Below are 7878 nucleotides of genomic sequence, written 5' to 3'. Positions count from 1 at the left end.
TGGGATAATTTGATTGAGTTAGATGAAGAAGGGTGGGAGGAGGCTCATGTGGAGCATAAATACCAGCATGGACCTGTCTGATAATGCTCCTGTGAAATGTCTTGGGATGTTTTTACTACTTTAAAGACAGGATAAAAATGCAAGTTGTTGTTTTATAGTTGATGAGAAAAATTTTGAGAAGAGAGCTAGGAGGAAGTGATACCTGGATGCTGAATTGAAACTATTAACTCATATATCTAGGACACAGAGTGTACTGTGGTTGGCTTAGGGAGGCAATTCGCTGATAGTGAAGCTCCACACCAACCTGTAATTAGGATGATGCACTCACAACATTTTTTGGTGAGTTATGTTGCTCATACGAAGCTCCTTGTACCTGTTGTCCACCTAGCAAGGGCTCGAACAGACACTTGTCAGTTGTCTAATGACCAAGTGGTGACCATACTCCTTGGGGAGAGGTTAGTAGAGTCTCTTCGGGATTGAGTTGGCTGCTAGATGACACACCTGGTGATGGAAGATTGGAACAAAGTCAGTCCTCTAGTAGAGTCGGTACCTGAACCAGGCAGGTCTGCTCCACTAAGAGCAGTGTTAATGACTGGCCAGCCTGCCTTACCAACGGAACCTTGAGAAGACCAGGGCTGGGATCTATCCCACTTAGTCCCAGATGACTTGCAAGCCAGTGCCCCATTGGGTAGAGTTTAAATAGGATTACATAGGATATACGGCACAGAAACAGGCCATTCGGCCCAACCAGTCCATGCCAGTGTTTATGCTCCACTCGAGCCTCCTCCCGTCTTTCCTCATCTAAATCTAACAGTGTAACCCTCTATTCCCTTCTCCCTCATATGCTTGTCTAGCCTCCCCTTAAATGCATCTATACTATTCGCCTCAACCACTCCCTGTGGTAGCAAGTTCCACATTCTCACCACTCTCTGGGTAAAGAAGTTTCTTCTGAATTCCCTATTGGATTTCTTGGTGACTATCTTATATTGATGGCCTCTAGTTATGCTCTTCCCCACAAGTGGAAACATTCTCTCTCTATCCACTCCATCAAAACATTTCATAATTTTAAAGAACTATTAGGTCACCCCTCAGCCTTCTTTTTCAAGAGAAAAGAGACCCAGCCTGTTCATCCTTTCCTGATCGGTATACCCTCGCATTTCTGGTATCATCCTTGTAAATCTTTCTCTGCACCCTCTCCAGTGCCTCTATATCCTTTTTATAATATGGCGACCAGAACTGTACGCAGTACTCCAAGTGTGGTCTAACCAAGGTTCGATACAGGTTTAGCATAACTTCCCTATTTTTCAATTCTATCCCTGTAGAAATAAACCCTAGTGCTGGGTTTGCTTTTTTTTATGGCCTTGCTAATCTGTGTCGCAACTTTTAGTGATTTGTGTATTTGTACTCCGAGATCCCTTTGTTCCTCTACCCCACCTAGACTCGCACCCTCCAAGTAATAAGTGACCTCCCTATTCTTCCTACCAAAATGTACGACCTCACATTTATCTGTGTTGAACTTCATTTGCCAATTATATGCCCATTCTGCAAGTTTATTAATGTCCTCCTGTAATTTGTTGCAGTCCTCCTCAGTATTTTAAGGTTATGTCCCATTGTTCTGGATTCCCCACCTGAGGAAATAGTTTCTCTGTATCGACTCTATTGAGTCCCTTAATCATTTTAACCGCCTCAGTTAGATCCCCCCTCAAGCATCTAATCACAAGGGATTTGCCAGTACTCTGTTTTGGCTGGTTAAACTGCTTCTAACTCTGTGCACACTTGGGGTTCCCTAAACACTGCCTCTGTGGATTTTCCTGTTTTAGGCTTGGCACAAAGAGCTGCCTGGGTGCAGTGCGTCAGGGAAGATCAAGCAGTGAGGATCACACACCTGCAATTAAGCCCACCCGATTTTCTGTCTATTTAAATTATTTCTTATATACACGTCTTTATACCCACATTATGAAAGAAAGAACTTGCATTTATATAGCGCCTTTCATGACCTCAGGACATCCAAAGCGCTTTACCGTTGATTAAGTACTTTTAAAATGTAGTCACTGTTATAATGTAGGAAACGCGGCAGGAAATTTGCACACAGCCAGGACCCAATGAGATAAATGACCAGATCACCTGTTTTAGGTATTGATTGAGGGATAAATATTGGCCAGGCCACCAGAGGAACGTCCTTACTCTTCTTCAAATAGTGCTGTGGGATCTTTTACGTCCACCTGAGAGAGCAGATGGGGCCTCGGTTTAATGTCTCATCCGAAAGACAGTACCTCTGACAGTGCAGCACTCTCTCAGTACTGCACTGGAGTGTCAGCCTAGATTTTGTACTCAAGTCTCTGGAGTGGGGCTTGAACCCACCTCCTTCTGACTCAGAGGCAACGGTGCTACCCACTGAGCCTCGGCTGACACCCTGAGGTGAGATTATAGGCTCAAAGTCACACCCATGCACCTGTTATCTTTCATAATATTATTTCTTGTAAGGTTTTAGGGAGATTGAATTTATTCTGCTATGCACTATTTGTTTCTAGCAGATGCCAAGCTGTTTTGCATCGAGCGGCGTGTATGAAGGTCCAAACCGAAAGATTAAGATGGTGCAAAACTAGTGGGTGACAATGATAGAGCTGGCAAATGCCAGCAACTACAAGTGACATTTACTCATTTTAACTCAACTATTTTGATATACATGTTACCCATATCCAGCGGATTGGAAGGTAGCAAATGTAATACCGCTATTCAAGAAAGGAGGGAGAGAGAAAACAGGAAACTACAGGCCAGTTAGCCTGACATTAGTCGTTGGGGAAATGCTGGACTCCATTTAAGGAAGTGGTAACAGGGCACTTAGAAAATCATAACATGATTCGGCAGAGTCAACATGGTTTTATGAAAAGGAAATTTGAGGATGTAACTAGCAGGGTAGATAAAGGGGAACCAGTGGATGTAGTATTTTTGGATTTCCAAAAGGCATTCAATATGGGGCCACATCGCAACCAGAGGGTAGTATACTCACTATAAAATAACACGTATTGTGTGCCGCATCAATAACATTGAATATACCGAGCAAAACACCACCTACAGAAGTAACAGACACTACAAGTATTTATAATGAGTTTTCAATAAAACGTGCACCAAACATACCAAATTTAATATGTAATAAATAGTGGGGTATGGAAAAATTTAGCACAAGTGCTCCAATGATTGTCTCCTGCTATGGTGACTTTGGTTTTGACTGACTGCCAGGAATGGGGCAGACGGTGGTTGAAGGGGCGGGTGGGTGAGGTGCTTGGGTTGACGTGCGCTCCTTGCGCTGCCTGCGCTTGGCTTCCGCTTGCTCCCGGCGAAGAGACTCGAGGTGTTCGAGTGCTTCTCTTCCACTTTGTGCACACAAGATGGGGTTGAGGGTAATATAGTAGCATGGATAGAGGATTGGTTAACGGACAGAAAACAGAGAGTAGGGATAAACGGGTCTTTTTCAGGTTGGCAGGCTGTAACTGATGGGGTGCCGCAAGGATCAGTGTTGGGGCCTCAGCTATTTACAATCTATATTAATGACCTAGATGAAGGGACCGAGTGTAATGTATCCAAGTTTGCTGATGACACAAAGCTAGACGGGACAGTAAGCTGTGAGGAGAACACAAAGAATCTGCAAAGGGATATAGATAGACTAAGTGAGTGGGCGGTAAGGTGGCAGATGGAGTATAATGTAGGGAAATGTGAGGTTATTCACTTTGGTAGAAATAGAATAACAGAATATTTTTTAAATGTGATAAACTTTGTAAGATGTTCAGATTGGTTTGAACTTTTGTCTGACAGTTTATAGAGTATATGGAACAGACAACACGAGACAAAGATTTCAGGGTAAACAATTCTTTACTTAAAATCATGGTGTGGAGATGCCGGTGTTGGACTGGGGTGGACAAATGTAAGAAATCACACAACACCAGGTTATAGTCCAACAGCTTTATTTGAAATCACAAGCTTTCGGAGCGCTGCTCCTTCGTCAGGTGAAGTGGAGAGATGCATAAAGGCACAGCTTATATAGTCAGAGAATAATGCCAGGTGATTACAGGTAATCTTTCTAACTGCCATTTATCACACCTCGGCAGAGAGATAATCACAGCAATCAAAGGTGTGAATGGTGTCCAAACAGGTTAGTCAGAAAAACATTACATCAAAGAACAATGAGGTGGGGTCACAAGGGGTCAAATGTTGCAGATGCTGGGGTCTGTATGAAAAACAAAAAACAGACAAAAAAACTTTTTTTTGCTGGAAATCACAGCAGGTCCGGCCGCATCTTGTGATTTCAAATAAAACTGTTGGACTATAACCTGGTGTTGTGTGACTTCTTACATTTGTCCACCCCAGTCCAACACCGGCATCTCCACACCAAAATACAACCCATACTCAGATCATTTACTTATCACAAGTAAGCACGCACGAATCTAAATCATTTATTTTACGCTCAAGTGATCATAAGCAATCACATACGTGCTGACACCAGTGAGATGTCAGCTCGGCAGTGATTAGATGTATGACTTTAACTGGCAACTGACCAGGTTGCCCTCGACTGCAGCAGCGTGTATCTTGAAACAGCACCTTTTAACACCCACAGCATTTATGTCCTGAATTGTGTGAATAGTGTTGTTTTTTTTCTCTCACTTTCCTATCTGTTTTTAGACGCTTAGTTAACCAAGGCCAGACATTCAGGGGTTGGGAAAAGTCCTTTTTTTTTGCATCTGAGGGTTGACTCCTGGTTCTCACAGAACTTTTCAAGGTCTTATCTTTTTGGAGGAGTAAAACAGCTTGCAAACCCATCATTTATTTTACAAATGTTTAGCTAAGAAGTCTCTTGCCCTCAAAGCTTGTCGGTACATCAAATTTGGTCACTTTAGCTTCAGTCGAGTTTACCGTGAACAGTGCATTCTTACAACTTTTAAATGTTGGTGTTCAGAGAGATTTGGGTGTCCTCGTGCAAGAAACACAGAAAGCTAGCATGCAGGTACAGCAAACAATAAGGAAGGTAAATGGCATGTTGGCCTTTATTGCAGAGGTTGGAGCATAAGAGTAAGGAAGTCTTGCTACAATTGTACAGGGCCTTGGTGAGACCACACCTGGAGTACTGTGCACAGTTTTGGTCTCCTTATCTAAGGAAGAATCTTCTCTTCTTCTTAGGCAATCCCTCGGAACCGAGGATGACTTGCTTCCACATTAGAAATGAGTTCTCAGGTGACTGATGAGTCCAATGCGGGACCTACAGTCTCTGTCACAGGTGGGGCAGACGGTGGTTGAAGGGGCGGGTGCTTGGGTTGACGTGCGCTCCTTGCACTGCCTGCGCTTAGCTTCCGCTTGCTCCCGGCGAAGAGACTCGAGGTGTTTGGCGCCTTCCCAGATGCTTCTCCTCCACTTTGTGCGGTCTTGGGCCAGGGATTCTCGGATGTCGGTGGGGATGTTGCACTCTTTCAAGGAGGCTTTGAGAGTGTCCTTGAAGCATTTCCTCTGCCCACCTGGGACTCTCTCGCCGTGTCGGAGCTCCGAGTAGAGCACTTGTTTTGGGAGTCTCGTATCGGGCATGCGGACGATGTGATCCATCCATCGGAGCAAATCGAGCGTGGTCAAAGCTTCGATGCTGGGGATGTTGGCCTGAGTGAGAATACTGATGTTGGTGCACCTATCCTGCCAATGGATTTGCAGGATCTTGCGGCGGCAGCGTTGGTGGTGCTCTCCAGTGCTTTGAGGTGCCTGCTGTACATGGTCCATGTCTCTGAGGCATACAGCAGGGTGGGTATCACTGCTGCTCTGTAGACCATGAGCTTAGTGCCGGGTTTGTGGTCCTGGTCTTCAAACATTCTCTTCCTCAGGCGACCGAAGGCTGCACTGGCACACTGAAGGCGGTGGACTTCGTCATTGACGTCTGCCCTTGCTGACAGTAGGCTCCCGAGGTATGGAAAGTGGTCCACGTTGTCCAAGGCCTTGTCATGGATTTTGATAATCAGGGGGCAGTACTGTGTGGCGGGGGCAGGTTGGTAGAGGACCTTTCTCTTACAGATGTTTAATGTAAGGCCCATGCTCTCATACACTTCGGTGAAGGTGTTGACAATGGTTTGGAGTTCAACCTCTGAGTGAGTGCAGACGCAAGCGTCGTCTGCATACTGTAATTCGATGACAGAGGATGGGACGACCTTGGACCTGGACTGGAGGCGACGGAGGCTGAACAGTTTCCCGTTTGTTCTGTAAATTAGCTCCACTCCAGTGGGGAGCTTACTGAGGGTGAGGTGGAGCATTGCAGCAAGGAAGATCGAGAAGAGCGTTGGTGCAATGACACAGCCTTGCTTGACCCCAGTCCGTACGTGAATTGGGTCAGTGGTGGAGCCGATGGTCAGGATCACGGCTTGCATGTCGTCGTGAAGCAGGCGGAGGATGGTGACAAACTTTTGAGGGCAGACGAATTTGAGGACACTCCATAATCCCTCACGGTTGACAGTGTCAAAGGCCTTTGTGAGATCAAAGAAGGCCATGTACAGCGGTTGGCGCTGTTCTCTGCATTTCTCTTGTAATTGACGATGGAGTTGAGGACACTCGCGTCGAAGACAGAGTCTAAGGAAGAATATACTTGCCTTGGAGGCGGTGCAACAAAGGTTCACTAGATTGATTCCTGGGATGAGAGGGCTGTCCTATGAGGAGAGATTGTGTAGAATGGGCCTATACACTCTGGAGTTTAGAAGAATGAGAGGTGATCTCATTGAAACATAAAAGATTCTGAAGAGGATTAATAGGGTAGATGCTGAGATGTTATTTCCCCTGGCTGGAGAGTCTAGAACTAGGGGGCATAATCTCAGGATAAAGAGTCGGGCATTTAAGACTGAGATGAGGAGTAATTTCTTCACTCAGAGGGTTGTGAATCTTTGGAATTCTCTGCCCCAGAGGGCTGTGAATGCCGAGACTTTTGAGTATATTGAAGGCTGAGATAGATTTCTGGACTCTAGGGGAATCAAGGGATGTGGAGATCGGGCTGGAAAGTGGAGTTGAGGTCGATGATCAGCCATGATCTTACTGAATGGCAGAGCAGGCTCGAGGGGCTGTATGGCCTACTCCTGCTCCTATTTCTTATGCTGTTTAGGTTCTTACAATGAAACACAACTCCCTCAAATCTCTCACTCCTGCTGATCATAAAGTACTGAGAGAATGTTGCAGCACAGAAGCTGCCAACCTGTCCCCAGTGCTGAGAGCCTTGTTGCCGGGACACAATGGTGCTGAGTTAGCAGTCTCTGACACATCTCCCAGTTGCTCTGGGCAGCACAGGTGGGAGCACGCGCGGAGCACGCCGGGACTTGTAGTCCTTTCGCCGGAAAAGTTCCCTCCCGCGAACTACACTACCCGCCGTCCCCCGCGGCGCAGCGCCGGCGGGCGGAGCACGCCGGGAGCTGTAGGCGGGACCCGCGGAGGAGGAGGAGGGTGGAGAACTACATTACCCGGCGTGCTGAGCGCGGGGGCCGGAAGCTGAGGCGCGCTGAATGGGAGCAGTTGGTCGGCAGCGAGCGAGCGACTCGCCTGTACCTCAGCGCGGTGAGTACCGCCGGCTGGCTGCGGCTCTTGGCCGATGGTGGATAGAGCGGCTTCTCCTTGATGCGGTATTGTGGCGAGTGATTGGAGCCGGGCAGGGTATGTGGCGAGGGGAGGCCGGCGATGCGCTGTGTTGCGGACAGCGAGCTCCCAGCGCACTGTCTTACCGCAGGGTTGCCCCACCACCAGCAGCAGCTGCTGTGCATTGATGCCAGTCGTGGCTCGGCCGGGGCAGCCCTCCGAAGGTGGCGGGTTCAAGCCCCAATCCATGAGACCCCAAGCACATACCCTAGGCTGGAGCATCCAGTGCAGTACCGA

The 7878-nt window shown here is 47.1% G+C and overlaps 1 protein-coding gene across 1 annotated transcript in view; it reads left to right on the top strand.

Moving 5' to 3' along the window:
- The first annotated feature begins 7473 nt into the window (after positions 1-7473).
- LOC147105332 (sphingomyelin phosphodiesterase 2-like) overlaps positions 7474-7878 on the top strand; it is a 47690-nt gene continuing 47285 nt past the window's right edge. Inside the window, exon 1 of the mRNA XM_086011597.1 lies at positions 7474-7563. The gene's annotated coding sequence lies outside the window, so the exon portion shown is untranslated. The remainder of the gene's footprint in view (positions 7564-7878) is intronic.

Source organism: Somniosus microcephalus, chromosome 18 (assembly GCF_052327205.1).
Source record: "Somniosus microcephalus isolate GS21.2 chromosome 18, FLI_Smic_1.0, whole genome shotgun sequence".
NCBI classification, from domain to species: domain Eukaryota; kingdom Metazoa; phylum Chordata; class Chondrichthyes; order Squaliformes; family Somniosidae; genus Somniosus; species Somniosus microcephalus.
Note: the sequence above shows the minus strand (reverse complement) of the source record. Positions and strands in the feature narration are given on the sequence as shown.